Raw genomic sequence first — 16,972 nt, 5'->3', positions numbered from 1 at the left:
AACCAGAAAGTCATGGATCAGGGCGGGGGGGGGGGGGTTGAGTGTGTTGAACCATCAATGCCCTGCAGCATTTTCCCATCCCCATAGCCAAGTCAATCCCATTCCTAATTATGCCTTGGAAAACGTGGGATGTGCCTTTTTTCATAGCAGCTCCACACTGGGTTGACATTGTCATCAAACTGTCGACCAGAAGCCCAAGATCTCTCACTTGGCCAGTCACAAGAATACAAGTGAAGTTGGGATTGCCCCCCCGCCATCCCCACCCCAATGTGCATCACTTTACACTTCCTTACATAGAACTGCATTTGCCATGTTGATGTCCATTTTCCCACTATGGAGTGACCCTTTTGGAGCTCTTCGCAATCCCTCTTTGTTTCAACTATACCAGATTGTTTAATGATACCAACTTATTTATTTATTTATTTATTTATTTATTTATTTATTTCTATACCGCACAATAGCCGAAGCTCTCTGCGCGGTTCACAAAAATTAACTTATTATACTAAATAATTTGGTATAATCAGCAAGCTTGACCACCTTGCTGCTTAGTCCTAGTCCCAGATATTTGGATTATTACTGTCAGTATTCCTACTACTACTACTATTATATTTGTTATTCTTACATTTATATCCTGCACTTTTTCCTCTTGCAGGTAACCCAAGGCAGCTTCCATGGGCATCTATCTCCTCCTCCATTTCATCTTCACAACAACCGTATGAGGTAGGTTAGGTGCAGAGTCAGTGAGTGGCCCAAAGCCACCCAGGGAGCTTCATGGCCGAGTGGGGACTGGAACCCACATCTCCCAGGTTCCAGTCCGGTCCTCTAACCACTACACCACACTTGAAACAAACAAACAAATATATGACCTGTAAATAAACCATGTACATAAACAATGGACTTGATTGGATAGATGTATTTTTAAATAAAATAAAGTACAATGACTCCTGTAAGAATACATAGCATGGGGAAATGTGACGGAGGGACTGGACAATGAATTCACCGTGAATTCTCTACAGTAGTAAAAATCACAGAATCTTTCTCCTTATTAGATGATCCTTGGAACTGAGATGGGGCCTCAGGAGAATAATGTAGCATTTGGGGAGAAAGATGCAACTCAGGAGACCAGACGCAGAGGCCAAGATGGAGAAGATCTCCATGGCCACCATGGACTTCCCCTTTGTGCTCAGGTAAGTTGGCACGAAGGAGACCCACACGCTGCAAAACACCAGCATGCTGAAGGTGATCAACTGGGCTTCATTAAAGCTGTCCAGCAATGTCCTTGCTAGGAAAGCCACTGTGAAGCTGATGATAGCCAGGAAACCCATGTAAGCCAAGACACTGATAAACATGGTGACCGAGCCTTCCTGACATTCCACGATGATCTGTCCAGCCAGGGAATGGAAGTCCAGGTTTGGGAACGGGGGAGAGGTTGCCAGCCAGACAGCACAGATCTCAACTTGCACAAGGGGGCAGAATAGGACAATGGAGTTGGTCAATTGTCTCCCCAAGAGTTTCCTTGCCATGTTTCCTGGCTTGGTGGCCATGAAGGCCAGAACCACGGTGACAGTTTTGGCCAACATGGGAGAAACGGCAAAAGAGAAAATTATGCCAAAAGCTGCTTGTCAGAGAAGACAAGTGACGTTTGTGGGTTGACCGATGAACAAGAAGGAGCAGAGGAAGCAGAGAAGGAGGGAGATGAGGAGGACATAGGTGAGGTCTCGGTTGTTTGCTTTGACGATCGGTGTGTCGTGATGTTTCATGAACGTTGCCAGCACTAGGACAGCGATCAGAGCGAGGAAAGCAGCGAGAGTTGCTAAAATGAATCCGAGTGTCTCTTGATAAGAAAGGAAGTGCATAGTTCTGGGGATACACTGGTCTTGGTTCTCATTAGGGTGTTGATCTTCTGGGCACTGAGTACACTGCAATGAATAACAACAAGTGAAGTACCGAGAACATGACACAGATGCTGGTGCCAGATCAGCCCACAAGGGAGTCGATGGAATTCTCCTTTCGGAAGTTTATTGTACACCGAAGTGCAGAAACTCCCTTTCCTGGCCCTCTCTGTAAGCTTTGGCAACATATTTAATAAGAACAGACTCAGAAAAGGTGCAAAATGCCTTCTTTTCACATGACACTACCTGATATCAGACTCATGCTCAATAGCGTGCAATGAAGGAAAATCCAAATTCTGTAAGCAGAAATGAAAATCTGGGCACTAACAACTGAGCCACAATCTGTCACCTGCAGCGCCTTCTGAATGCACCGATCAACCAACCAACCAACCAACCAACCAACCAACCAACATCTGTCATTTTCTTTATATTGAGGACTGAGGACATGAGTTGGGGTAGAAGATGGGAAGGAGGTTCTGGAAAACAGTACAGAAAAAGGGGCTATCTGTCTGACACCGGGGTTATGAGCTCCAGTTGTTAAAAGGATGGCCAGCCCTCTGCCCAGATCAGTGTTCTGCCCAAACAACTTCAGGCCTGATGCCAAAACCACTGAGGATGGAAACAGGGTCTTTAACAACGTACCCCTGGAAAGGGGAGCCAATGGGAATGAGGAAGTGCCAGATACTGTTTTTGCGAGCATTTGTAGAGAAACAGAAGATTTCTTCAGGAAATTGTGAATACTTTGCAAATGAGTAAACCACAGAAATATGCGATCTGGAATGGAATTAACCGAAAAAAATCCATTCCTGGGGAAAAGGCAGACTCCTTGTCTATGTTACGCTCTTCTCCCATCTCCACTCTTGCCCCAGTACATCCTGCACATCTATATGGCTCCCAGACTTTGAGCTACCTGTCCAGTTAGAAATCCAACCTTCTGGGCAACAGCCTTTCCCCAGCCTATGTGCAGACGTGGGGACTAAAGCTGGAACTTCCTGCCTCCAAAGATTGTGTTTGGCCATTGGGCGATACAGGCACCCTGCACCCTGGACTCAAAAAGACGTTGGTCTCATCTAGAAAGACTTCTGTTCTCAAAGGACAGACTGCAACATTCCTTACTTCTCCCATGACCCCAGAAGATTCAACTCCACCTCTGCAGGCCAGATGATTGCGTCACAGTTAATGGTGAAGTCTTGTCCTGGGGGAGCGTCTGGATGCAGCCATCCCACTTTCGCAGGGGCAAACGTGTCATTTGGAAGGAAAATCCAGTTCACAATATCGTAATTAGAGGACACCTCAGAATTATCGGTGAAATAGACTTCATCTCCAGCGCTGTTGTTAAAGCGGACGGCCTTCAAAGAGCCAAGAATCTGAAATGTAAGAGGTGCTTAGAAAATGGGCTGACTGGTTCTTGGGACTGTGAGGGGGGTCTGAAGTCTTCTCACGTACTGTGCCTGCCATTCAGCTTGGGGATTGCTTGGTTTTGTATAGTGTTCTTTGGTTTAATGCTTAAGTAGGGATGTACGAAAGTCACTTACCTTTCATCGGATTATGTTGATGGTGGGGGGGAGGCGTTCCATCCCTTCCCCCGGGATCCTCGACAGGGGGGGAGGTGCTCCTTTCCTCCCCCCCCCCGGAATCCTGGCCAGCCGGCTCTGCTCCGCAGGGATTCTGTGGAGCCGCTGCCCGGCTCCACAAGCGGCCGGACATCCGGCCTCTGGTTAGCAGGGACGCAAATGGCGGCGGCCGTAGGCGCCACCGTTTGCGTCCCTGCAGTCAGCCGTGATAGGCTACGTAAACATTTACTTAGCCTACCACAGTGTTTGTTTAAAAATCTAGCCATGATAGGCTACGTAAATCTTTAAGTAGCCTATCACTTTTTTTTTTTTAACTGGAAATGGCGGCGGCGGCAGTTGGTCGGAAGACCGGCCGCCGCATCCGCCACCACCAGGAAGATCCGCGCAAGGTAAGTCATGTCCTGGGGGGGGCGTGGGGGGGCATTTCGCCACCAATTTCGGGGGGCCGAATGCGCTGGCATTCGGCCTCCCCGAGATTCATGACGAAACCTTTGTACATCCCTATGCTTTAGATGCTTCTTCACTGGGCACTAGCGGTGAGAAGCTGGTTTCCCAGTGTTTTGGGGGCTTGCTTGGTTCCTTCTTGCTCCAACGCACCCTTTCTAGGCCACTACCTGTAAAAATATACATGTCCAGTGTAGGGATGGGGGAACACGTGATGTGGGAATTCACCAGCATAAGCCTGATATTTGCCTCTCCTTGATTTGCGCTCGCCTTTGATTTTGAATGAACGGGAAAGTTGTGCAAAAAAAAAAAAAGTAAATCTCGCATTTGCATACATCTCTAAAGTTGCACAAATTTCCTCCATAGACTAAACGGTGAAATGGTGCATTTTCAAAGTTGCGCAATTGCAAACTTTTCTATTCCAAAAGCATGTATTTTCGAAAGTGAGCACCAGTTCGAGAAGTTGCGAATGTTTTGGGAGAGCACGTTCTCCTGCTCACACTCCCATTTGGGGTGTTGAGCAGGGCATTTTTTCATGTTTTGTAAGTAGAAATTAAATTCTCCTATATCCCTTGGTGCTTTTTGGCTCGTGTCTGCTTGCTTCAACACATCCTAATAGCTCTGTGTGGGCACGAGAAGGAGCAGGGCTCTTATCAGCAAAGACAACAACGTCTGAGTTTCAGCTGCTGTCTGGCAAAAAGGAGCATGGAGGGGGGAATCCTGCTGTCTGATACCGCAAAGTTTGGGAGCGGGATCAGTGCTGCTTTAGAGACCAGCGCTGTGTGTCGTGGGGGCTTGCTTGTATCCTCCCTCCTCGTTCCCAAATACCTACACACATTCTTAGTACAGAAGTACAAAAAGTCTCTGCTACTGTCTACTCTCTTCCTAAACTCGCTCCAGGGAAATGGTGGCCCTGCAAGGATATCTATGGGGAATCTTTTCCTTAGGAACTTTAGAATGAACTAATACAGCTTCTCCCAGACTCGCCATTTGCTTCCGGTACCTGATGGTAAAACCACTTCCAGTCCCGGATGGTAAAAAATCAACCAGCCACTTCATGGAAGGGAACCAGTTCTGAAGGTGGATGTTACCTGCCATGGCTGGACATTCAGAATCCTCTTGCCTTCCCGCACCACTCATGTTCAGGTTCAGATGAAGACACGGCACATAACGCGTGTGCCACAGAATAGATGGCATTGTAGATACTGTAGCTGCAACTGGTCATGCTCGTATCAAACATGGGGCCTGGCAGGTCCTCCCGTTTCTCTTCCCCTGTACACCTCTTGTGTCCCCAATAGAAGGGTCTGTGGCCTACAGAAATTCACCTCCCACCTCAGTCAGAAAAGGTACAAAATGCCTTTTTCATATAACACTCCCTTATATCAGACTCATGCTCAATAGTGTGCACTGAAGGAAAACCCAAATTGTGCAAGCAGAAATGGAAATCTGGGAACTGTACCACATATCCACATGCCTACATATCTACATACATTGTTAGTACAGAAGTACAATAGGTCTCTGCTACTGTCTACCCTCTTCCTAAACTCTCTTCCTGGTGCTCTCTCAGGGAAATGGAGGCCCTGAAAGAATATGTATGGGGAACTGTTTCCTTAGGAACTTTAGGATTAACTAATACAACTTCTCCCAGACTCGCCATTTGCTTCCAGTCCCTGATGGTAAAAAATCAACCAGACACTTTATATGAGAGAACCAGTTCTGAAGGAGGATGTTACCTGCTATGGTTGGACGTTCAGAAGCCTCCTGCCATCCCCCATCCATGCATGTTGAGATTGAGATGAAGACACGGCATGTAACGCGTTTGCCACGGAATAGACCGCATTGTAGATACTGTAGCTGCGACCGGTCATGCTCGGGTCAAACATGGGGTCTGGCAGGTCCTCCCATTTCTCTTCCCCTGTACACCTCTTGTCTCCCCAATTGAAGGGTTGGCCTGGTTTCAGGAACCGACAGTCAAATAAATATTCCCACCATTTTTGGAGAAAGACATCTCCTTGTGGTTGGAGTGGATCTAAAGCCGAGAATAAATGTTTGAACACTGGCACATTCCTTCTGTGGACCATGAAGTGCAAAGCACCATGGAAAGGTGTCAGAACAAGATGGCCGAAGCTGGATTCTCTTCCAGCAATTTCCAAATGTGGTGTGAAGATCCAAACCTTCCTAAATGAGGTCTTGGTAAAATATTCATCGTCTGCAATTGCCACTGCAACATTTTCAAAGATCTTGGAGTCCCTGAAGACAATAAACACTTGCAACTCAGCCCAAGTATCGAAATCGATCAGTTCTGATAGAGGAACAAAATATACCACATGGATCGTACGGGTGAAGGCCACACAGATGTCATTCTGCTTGATCAGTGGTGTCAGTGTCTGGATGAAACGTTCACCACGGTCATCCTCGGGAGCAAACAGCCCAATCCAGTTCCAATGGAAATGCAGGAGCAGCCTGACTAAGCCCTCAGATTGAGGCATTTCATTGGGATCAATGCGGAAGAAGGAAGGAAAGACCGTTTTCTCCCTCTGGATAGGTTCAAAGACACCAAACGTGAGCTGTAGGAAGGAATTTCCAGGAGGGTGGCTGTGTTAGTCCATAGCAGCAAAACCAACGAAGAGGTTTGTGGCATTTCGAGGACTAGGCCTTTCTAACTGTTTAAGATTGCATGGACTATTGCCTACGTCAGAGGCCTGAAGTGTTACCTTGGAGGAAGACGGTCATTTCAAAAATGGACAACTCAAGGTAAGCTGGAGCTCTGCGATCCCTCCAAGACTCCCCCGGGTGTGGTTTTCATCCAAATGTCAGGGCTGCCAACACACTTCTTACCATTGCAATGAATGGGCCTTGGTGAGTATAGCAAAAATAAAGATCCTTCACAAGCAACTTGGGGTCTTTTGAGCACCTCCCAAATCCCTCAGAATTATCTCAGGAGGCACAACTCAAGTATATCAACACATGGCAGCGGCGTGGGTCAGTTGCACCCAGAGCAACAAAGCGACCTGGAAACCTTGTTCATGAAATGGTTCTGGACACACAAAATAAAACACGTGACACAATGTTTGTGGGGCTGAATCAGACACCTTCAAAGTGCCCCCACTCCAAAACCCTTCTGCTAACAGCCTAAGGCACATGGCTGAAAATAGTTGTATTGTGTATGGAAATGTGTCCCAATACCTAAAACACTGACCGGTTTTAGATGGTCTGTGTGGGTGGTCTGTGTGTGCCGAGTTGGTCTTGGCAGCCAGAGCAACACAGAGCTTTGGAAACCTTGTTCATTTCCAAGTCTTTAAGGGGTCACCACTCTCTTTGTGTCTCCCAATGCAAATCGTATTGTTCTAAAGAAATCCCAGTGCTGGCTGGGATTAGCCATGTCACAGTGACCTAAGATGAATGGCTACCGCCAAGGGTACTATATGGCAGGTTGACCGAAGTTGGAAGGTCACCTCCTCCTGCCAGGAAACACAGCGGCACCACACACCCGCTGCATGAGCAAGAGACTGTTGTCAGAGACCGGGTTTTGCATCTCTGTGTTCCTGAGTTCTGCAGAACCCGCTTACCTGAGGGATCTTGAAGATGCCCATTAGAGACGCCATCTGCCGTGAGGATGTGGACTCGAGACTCCCAATAACAGAGAGCAGTTTATCCCGTCTGTTGCATTTATAATTCGGGAAAGCTTGGCCCCGTGTGGAGAGCAGGGACAGGGTGTTCACGTAGATCCATCTCCCATTGTTGCTGTGGTCATAGATGCGGAAGCCAAGGGTCACATTGGGTAGGAGAGCTGGGTTCTCGTTGAGCTCCTGGATGGCAAATGCCGAGGCAAGATACTGCAGGTTGTTACTGTTTACTGACCTGCAGTGAGAGGGACAATGAGTGTTGGGGGGCTCCCAATGGGACTTGTGAGAGCAGAAGGAGAAAAAGTCCTTCTGGTTCCACCATCTCTGAATAAAGACCAATGCTTCAGGCCAAAATCCAACAATTCACAATCCCTCTCTCTCTCTCTCTCTCTCTCTCTCTCTCACACACACACACACACACACACACACGTCTTTGTCACTGCCAGATCCTTCACATGGAACCAGATTATTGCCTAGCTCTGCCTGCCCCCTTACACCAAATGCCCTCGAGAGGCAAGTCAGTTGTTCTCCAGGTTTGCAAAGATGTGGATCTGGACTGGCAAAGTCTCCCCAGGTCCCCAGCCCAGCCTGACTCCGAAGAGGACTCTGAAAGCAGGTTTGTGGCCCCTGAAAGAGAAGCAGGCAGACATCTGCCCCAGATTCATCTTGTTGAAACTCACACTGGATGATCGACCACCTGCGATGGCCCTAGAATCAATACTTCCCATGTGACGGTAGGATAAACCATGCCAAGCGGTAGATTCCCACCAACAATGAAGTCTCCTGGCTGGTAATAGTCTTCTCGCACTTCGTAAGGCCTGGCCAAGAGGCAGGTGGTCCTCAGCATCGCCTGCGTGGCCTGAGTCCGGTTCCAAAACAGCAGCAGCAGCAGCAGCTGAACCATCCTTGGTAGGAAGAGGCTTTTCCTCCTAGGCCAGCATCCAAGCAGAACCTGAAGGAGGGCCGGCTAGACAGGCTCCAGCAGGGGAATGAGGTCTTGGCAAGCAATGAGCAGATGCTGAGCGGTCCGACTTCAACCCAGCCCCCCATGGAAGGGCTCAGGGTGTATTTATGTGGAGCAAGTGTTGACATGAAGTTCTCTGTTGTTGACTTGCTGGATGGAAATCCATGGGGGCTTCCTGCAGAATTACTGTCATTACCCTGGTAACACCAGGGGAGAGGAAGAAGCAGGGCCCCGCAGCGCTGGGCTCCCTTTGCACCTCGAATGGTGAAAAACATGTTTGCATCACTCTTTGGCTCTCTGTGGGGCAGGTGGAGTTCACGTTAGTCATCAGGTTCTGCCCTTCTGTCTGGGTAAAGTTGAGCACCGGAATCCAAGATGGAGCCCAGGCACGTGCGAAGTTCTTTTCCCAGACAGATGACTGGGGAAAGGGAGGAATTGCAGTGGCAGAGTTGTACCCCGTGCATAAGTCTGCATGATTGCATTGCCCACACTGCCACCATGCTGCTCTGCTCCTTGTTCTGCCCCGAGAGTTGTGTTTTCCTCGGTCGTGGGGGGTTCAGGGAGGCAGTCTCCATAATAACTTCCGCTCGCCCCTGCTGCCGGCCCGCCTGCGGGGACGTGGGGGCCTCTTCTGGAGCCGGACCGATGGGGGCGGCCTCCTTCCAGAGGCGGGGTTGGCTGCGTCTTTCCAGGGAGGGAGAGGAATCTCACTGAAAGCCAACTGCCTTTCAGGGGTCTTTCTGGTTTGGATGCCACGGGGACCCCCTTTCCCGCCCAAGCAGAAGTGCCGTATCTAAAGCGACTCCTTCCAAAGCTCTTTAAAAGGACCGTGGCAGGCTCTGCAGGATGCATTAATTCCGGGAGGGGGGAGAGGCACTCTGAACAGCCCCCCGTCCATCAACCTGGCGAGCAAAAGGGAGAAGAGGATGACAGTCTGAGATAAAAGCTCCACTGAAGTCAATGGAGGGGGAGGTTCCGGGGAAATGCATTGAAGGGGATGCGGGACCTTCGGGCTGCTACTCCAAGTACTCCTAGGCAAGCCTACTCAGACGCAAGCCCCACTGAATTCAACGGCCCTTCCTCCCAGGAAAGGAACGGGTCAGGCGTGTTTATGGAGCCGCGTGACCAATCCAATCTGCAAGCCAGCCTGGCCCAACTCCCTTGTTTCAATGTGGATCGCGATTGGAACTGATGCTGGGTTCGGAGCACGTCGAGGACTGGAGCAGGAAAGGCCAAGGTTTGTCCAGAAAGGCAAGACCTCCCTGTGCCCTGACCACCCCCAAAAGGGGGGAGCCTTGCTGTGTTCAGTGGGACCTCAGAGAAGCATTGGGGATAGTTAACGAATTTTCAGCTCCAGCCTTCTCCCAGTAGGCTTAGTCAACTCTACTTACTTACTCAAGTCTACTGACTTAGTAGACTTACTGTGCGTAGACTTACTCAGAAGCAAGTCCTGCTGGTTTCAATGGCAGTTACCCTCAGGGAAGTGTGTCTAAGACTGAAGGGAAGAACGCTATCAGTAGGCACTTTCCCTCTGGGCAGGCCACTTTTCCCTTCAGGCAACCTCACAGGAGACCTTCTGGAATACCCATGAGAGCAGCTAAAGTCCTTTTACGGAATTCCAGGGAGTTCCCCAACATGGAAGACATTTCAGCAAACCGGGATTTAAACGGGGGGGGAAAGAACACCCACACCATCCACGACGTCACCGGTGAGCGCGATCCTGCACACCCACACCCATGTTAAACTGTGAAGAAGCCACTGCCTTGGGAAATGAAATGCTAAAAGCTGAGGAAATGGCAGACCCGTCCAGACTCATCCGAGCCCATCTGGGTTTCTCCAGCACCCCTCGCTCTCAGAAGCCTCGGGGCAGTGTTCGGATTCCTCAGGAGACTCCAAATGTGCTTTGCAATGCTGGGATAGAAACTGAAAATGATGGGACGTGTATGTACGTGCCCCAGGGCTTCACAATGCTTAGAAGGATGTCGGCCTAGGGCGACGCTTCCCTAACGTCATTTCCGGAGGAGCCGCGTGACCCCAAAACGTCATTTCTGCAGGAGTCGCTTGTCCCAAAGACCCAGGGTGGACAACTAACTAAGTACTAAATGTTTGGTTTTTACAGTAAAGCATCTACGACGGGAAGACACAGAATGGGAAGGAAGCAGAGAAGCCAGATAACATCTGGCACCCTAACATCGCCTCTCGCACAAGGACCAAACAGAGGCTGATCTCTCCAAAAAGTTAACGCCAGTATCCCACCACCCATCTGACTTGGAGTCCTGCACTGAGCAGGGGGTTGGACCCGACGGCCTGTAGGCCCCTCCAAACCCTACTAGTCTATGATTCTATGATTCTACCACCCCTGTCCTCCACCACTGTCACTGACTGGAGTCTGCTGGGCCACATTCAGCCCTGGCCCAGGCCCTCTGCTCCCTTGTGGCCCCCCAAGTGGTTCCCCCAAGTTGCAAGCCTCTCAGGGTGGACCGAAAGCCCTGTGACCTTTCTCGCAGGGAGGTGTAGGGCCTCCCTCTCCGGCTGATGGCTACCACAGAATCATTGAATAGAATCATAGAATAGTAGGGTTGGAAGGGGCCTACAAGGCCATAGACTCCAACCGCCTGCTCAGTGCAGGGATCCAAGTCAGAGCATCCCTGTCCAGCCTCGTCTTGAAGGCCTCCAGTATGGGAGAGCCCACCACCTCCCTAGGTCATGGGTGCCATTGTCGTATTGCTCTAACAAAGGTAATTTGTTGCTAACTAACTAATCCTACGAACCTGGTAGGACCAGGTTGGTCTCCCCCCGTGATGATGTTCTTCCCGGGAGGCTGGGGGTGCCCTCAGTTCTCCAGCCAATGGGTGAGTCCCAGGGAACCTTCGGTTGCAGCTGACCTCACCCCACTTTCACGATTCCAGGGTAAAGTGCCCTCACCCCGCCCCCGGCTTGCTCCGGTGGGGGACAAGGGCAGGACGAGGCCGAAGGCCATCGGCCTTTGCTCGTGACGTCCCGTTGGGGCAGGGGCAAGCAGGCCAATTTTTAGGCCTCAACACCCCCCTTTCCTCCTTCATCCTGGCTTTTCTAGCTCCCTCCCTGCCGTCCAACATGCAGTGTGGGCTGTATTAGTCGCCCTATTGGGGGCCGAGTAGGAATTTCGGTTCTTAGCCAACTTGGCCGGGCTATGGGTTTTTTTGCCTACTTCACACTGCAAGTGGGATGGGGAGCAGCGTCGCTTAAAGAGCATCATCTGATTCCTCCTTTCACCCAGTCACATACCCGTACCGGGTACTTATCACAATTCGCAGATTGTAATGAGTTAATAAATGTGGCCCTGTTTTATCCCAAACCTGTTTGTGTCGTCTCCTCGTTTCTCCCCCATTCGCCCACAATGCCATTGGAGAAAGGCTCCATTAGGATCTATCCGACCCAGCCGGATCTCCCTTTACCAAAGCACTGTGAGGAAACTGGGAAATACAGCTCCATCTCCGGGTATCAAATCCGCAGCAGAATGTATGTCTATAGTGCGATCAAACTGATGGGGTCCACGTATATTTTCTTTGTAATCATGGTATGTTTCGCATTGTACTCCTGCATATGATGTTCCTCCACATGGGATTTTCTGTATAAACCATTCCGATCTTCAGACTTCCCCGGTGGCATGATTTCATTTGTCGAACCACTTAAAAGGGTGTTCACTGTTTTCCTGCTCCAGTTTTAAACTGTATCTTCAAACACATTGAACGTTTAGATAGCTTCTTAGGTAGCAGGGATCTGTAATGGGACCAATGCTTTGCGATGTGTGGATAAAGACAGTGTGGTGCAGGGGTTAGAGTGCTGGACTGGATCCTGGGAGATGTGCGTCCCAGTCCCCACTCAGCCATGGACCTCACTGGGTGGCTTCGGGCCGCTCACTGACTCTGCGCCTAGCCTACCTCACGCGGTTGTTGTGAGGATGAAATGGAGGAGGAGATAGATGCCCGTGGAAGCTGCCTTGGGTTGCTTGCAAGAGGAAAAAGGGCAGGATAGAAATGCAATAATCACAAATGTAGTCGGGGTAATAGTCCGAGGATGCTGACAGTAATAATCCAAAATACCTGGGACTAGGACTAAGCAGCAAGATGGCCAGGCTTGCTGATTATGCCAAACTATTTAGTATAATAAGTTGGTATCATTAAAAAATTTGGTGCCGGGGAAACAAAGAGGGATTGCGAAGAGCTCCAGAAGCGTCCCTCCGTAGTGGGAAAATGGACATCAACATGGCAAATGCAGCAAGTGTAACGTGATGCACATTGGAGTGGGGATGTGGGGAGCAAGCCCAACTTCACTTGCATGCTCGTGACTGGCCAAGGCAGAGATCTTGGGCATGTGGTTGACAGTTTGATGACAAGGTCAGCCCAGAGTGCAGCTGCTACGGAAAAAGGCACATCCCACATTTTCCAAGGCATAAATAGGGAAGGGATTGACTTGGCTATGGGGATGGGAAAATGCTGCAGGGCACTGCTGTTTCAACACACGCAAAGTGTCCCGTCCCCCCGCCCCGATCCATGGCTTTCTGGTTCAAGTCAGGCCAATACTGTATAAGGACAGAAATTCCACATCTCCTCGGGACCATTTCTGAACCAGAAAAAGCATGGCTCTCCCACTCACGGGTGCAGCCAAGGACCAAAAACAGGGATCCTTGGCAGGGATCCTCTTGATTTGGTTCCATTTCTGCAGAGCACATCCCCCAAACTGCCATCCAGCCATAGAGTACATCTGCCTCCACGGACTGAACCAGAGAAGTCACAGATCTGCCACTTGTGGGCACAGCCATGGCATGAAAATGGGGGAAAATGGCTCCCCGCGTTCCCCAGAACAAGACAGGTGCTGGTAGAACTCTCTGCACACCCCAGTCCAGGTTGGCCACTGGCCACTCCAGAGCAGGAAGGAGTATTCAGGACTTGCTCTTCCAGCTGCGCCTTGCTGGAGTAACACGGTCTCCTTCAGCTCACACATTTATTGACTTCTCGTTTCAGCATCTGTGTCTGTCCTGTGATCCTTACTGCTCTTCTGCCTAACTCCTGCCTTGTTCTCTGCCCCTGTCTTCTCATTTGCCCTCAGACCCTGATGGCTTTTTGGGCCTGGCTCCCAATTCGTGCCCTTCCAGACGATGCCCCATGCCCCAGTCCTGACATCTGGCAAACCCAACCCAGGCCCTGCACCCCTTTCATTGATAAAGGGATCAAGAGGGCAGTTCAAAGGGAGCAAAGGATTCTGGGGATTCTGGAAAGGAACATGTCATGGCAGGCAGCGTGTCAGCCCCAGTTGGCCCACAGATGGCTTGGACTGCATGTCCCATCATTCCCAGAGAATACATCTGAAGGGCGGCTGGTCGATATCACCAGGTGACCTTCCACAGTCTCATGTTCAAGGCGTAGTTCTAGCGCTCAGTGGGACCATCCAGGTGAGGAGGAGAAGACAAGGTGTGTACTGACTTGTCTCCCGACTCCCTCGGGAGGGTGCGGCACCGCTGAGAAGCGGATCCCTTGGCTTGAAATATTCATTTCCTGCCATTGCCCATCCAACATTTTTTAAGATCTTGGAGTCCCCAAAGAGAATCATCACTTGCGACTCATCCCAAGTATCGGAATCGATCAGTTCTGTAAAAAGAGGAGCATACATCATAGGGACCATACCAGTGAAGGCCACACAGATGTCATTCTGCTTGAGCAGAGGTGTCAGTGTCTGGAGGAAATGTTCACCACGGTCATCCTCAGAAGCAAACACTGATTCAGTGTGGGGCTGAATCAGACACCTTCAAAGTGCCCCCACTCCAAAACCCTTCTGCTAACAGCCTAAGGCACCTGGCTGAAAATCATGCTATTGTGTATGGAAATGTGTCCCCATACCTAAAACACTGACCGGTTTTAGATGGGGGGGGGCGGTCTGTGTGTGCCGAGTTGGTCTTGGCAGCCAGAGCAACAGAGTTTTGGAAACCTTTAAGGGGTCACAACTAGGGATGTCAGAGAATTTCTCCACGAATCTCCGGGAGGCCGAATGCCAACGCATTCGGCCCCCCGAAATTGGTGGAGAAACGGTTGTGCCTTATAGCATTGCCCTTATTTTCGCCGTAGTCTACGTAAATATTTACGTAGACTCCCCGTGCCAAAATAAGGAATGCAAATGGCGGCGCCCATTTCTCCACCAATTTCAGGGGGCCGAATGCGCTGGCATTTGGCCTCCTGGAGATTCATGGAGAAATTCTCTGACATCCCTACTCTGCACACACTTCGTAAAGGGGGGCCGCAATTCTCCCTTTCCCCAGCCATCTGTCTGGGGACAGAACTTCGCACGTGCCTGGGCTCCATCTTGGATTCCGGTGATCAACTTCACGCAGACCAAAGGGCCGAACCTGATGACTAACATGAACTCCACCTACCCCAGAGAGCCAAAGAGGGATGCAAACATGTTTTTCACCATTCGAGGTGCAAAGGGGTCCCAGCGCCATGGGGCCCTGCTTCTTCCTCTCCCCTGGTGTTACCAGGGTAATGACAGTAATTCTGCAGGAAGCCCCCATGGATTTCCATCCAGCACGTCAACAACAGAGAACTCCAGGCCAACACTTGCTTCACATGAATACGCCCTGAGCCCTTCCATGGGGGCCTGGGTTGAAGTCGGACCGCTCAGCATCTGCTCATTGCTTGCCAAGACCTCATTCCCCTCCTGGAGCCTGTCTAGCCGGCTCTCCTTCAGGTTCTGCATGGATGCTGGCCTGGGAGGAAAAGCCTCTTCCTACCGAGGATGGTTCAGCCGCTGCTGCTGCTGCTGTTTTGGAACCGGACTCAGGCCATGCAGGCGATGCTGAGGACCACCTGCCTCTTGGCCAGGCCTTATGAAGTGCGAGAAGACTATTACCAGCCAGGAGACTTCATTGTTGGTGGGAATCTACCGCTTGGTGAGGTTTATCCTGGAGTGACAGGGGAAGTATTGATTCTAGGGCCATCGCAGATGGTCGATCATCCAGTGTGAGTTTCTCCAAGATGAATCTGGGGCAGATGTCTGCCTGCTTCTCTTTCAGGGGCCACAAACCTGCTTTGCAGAGTACTCTTCGGAGTCAGGCTGGGCTGGAGACCTGGGGAGACTTTGCCAGTCCAGATCCACATCTTTGCAAACCTGGAGACCAACTGACTTGCCTCTTGAGGGCGTCTGGTGTAAGGGGGGCAGGCAGAGCTAGGCAATAATCTGGTTCCATGTGAAGGATCTGGCAGCGACAAAGATGTGCGCGTGTAGGTGCGTGTGTGTGTGAGAGAGAGAGACAGACAGAGACAGAGACAGAGAGACAGAGACAGACAGACAGACAGACAGACAGACACAGACAGACAGACAGACAGACAGACAGACAGAGAGAGAGATTGTGAATTCTTGGGTTTTGGCCTGAAGCCTTGGTCTTTATTCAGAGATGGTGGAACCAGGACGACTTTATCTCCTTCTGCTCTCACAAGTGCCATTGGGAGCCCACCGACACTCATTGTCCCTCTCACTGCAGGCCAGTAAGCACAAACAACCTGCAATACCTTGCCTTGGCATTCGCCATCCAGGAGCTCAACGAGAACCCAGCTCTCCTACCCAACGTGATCCTCGGCTTCCGCATCTATGACCACAGCAACAATGGGAGATGGATCTACGTGAACACCCTGACCCTGCTCTCCACACGGGGCCAAGCTTTCCCGAATTATAAATGCAACAGATGGGATAAACTGCTCTCTGTTGTTGGGGGTCTCGAGTCCACATCCTCACGGCAGATGGCGTCTCTAATGGGCATCTTCAAGATCCCTCAGGTAAGCGGGTTCTGCAGAACTCAGGAACACAGAGATGCGAAACCCGGTCTCTGACAACAGTCTCTTGCCCATGCAGTGGGTATGTGGCGCCGCTGTGTTTCCTGGCAGGAGGAGGTGACCTTCCAACTTTGGTCAACCTGCCATATAGTACTAGGGATGTACGAAAGGGACTTACCTTGTCCCGCACCTTTTTTCGCGGTAGGGGGGAGGCGCTTTGCTTCTCCCCCCGAAGTTCAGGCGAGGGGGGGGAGGCGTCCCGCCTCGCCCGGCCGAAATTCAGGCCGGGGAGAAGCGCCCCATCTCCCTGGCCGCAAAAGAAAAAGTAAAAAAAAAAAAAAAAAACCGTGATAGGCTACTTAACCTATGGGTGACTTTGGGGGGGGGGGGGGGAAACGCGTACGCAAATGGTGGCGGCCCATGGGCGCCGCCATTTGTGTTCCTTATTTTGGCACATCTAGTCTACGTAAAGATTTACATAGACTACGGCGAAAATACGGGAACGCCATTTGCGTTCGTGCTTTTTTTTTTCCCCAGTCACCCGTGATAGGCTATGTGACGATTTACGTAGACTATCATGGCTGACTTTGGAAATCTAGCCGTGATAGGCTACGTAAATCGTCACGTAGCCTATCACGGGTGTGAGTGTGTTGCTGTTTTTTTTACT

The 16,972-nt window shown here is 50.5% G+C and overlaps 1 pseudogene; it reads right to left on the bottom strand.

The window, feature by feature from the left end:
- Nucleotides 1-1,025: 1,025 nt before the first annotated feature.
- LOC146334033 (vomeronasal type-2 receptor 26-like) lies at nt 1,026-8,440 on the bottom strand (annotated as a pseudogene).
- Between the last annotated feature and the right edge of the window lie 8,532 nt (nt 8,441-16,972).

The sequence above is a fragment of the Heloderma suspectum genome, chromosome W, assembly GCF_057233095.1.
Source record: "Heloderma suspectum isolate Gila_16-S chromosome W, 16-S_ref, whole genome shotgun sequence".
NCBI lineage: Eukaryota > Metazoa > Chordata > Lepidosauria > Squamata > Helodermatidae > Heloderma > Heloderma suspectum.
The sequence above is the reverse complement of the archived record's forward strand: the minus strand, read 5'-3'. Positions and strand labels throughout refer to the sequence as shown.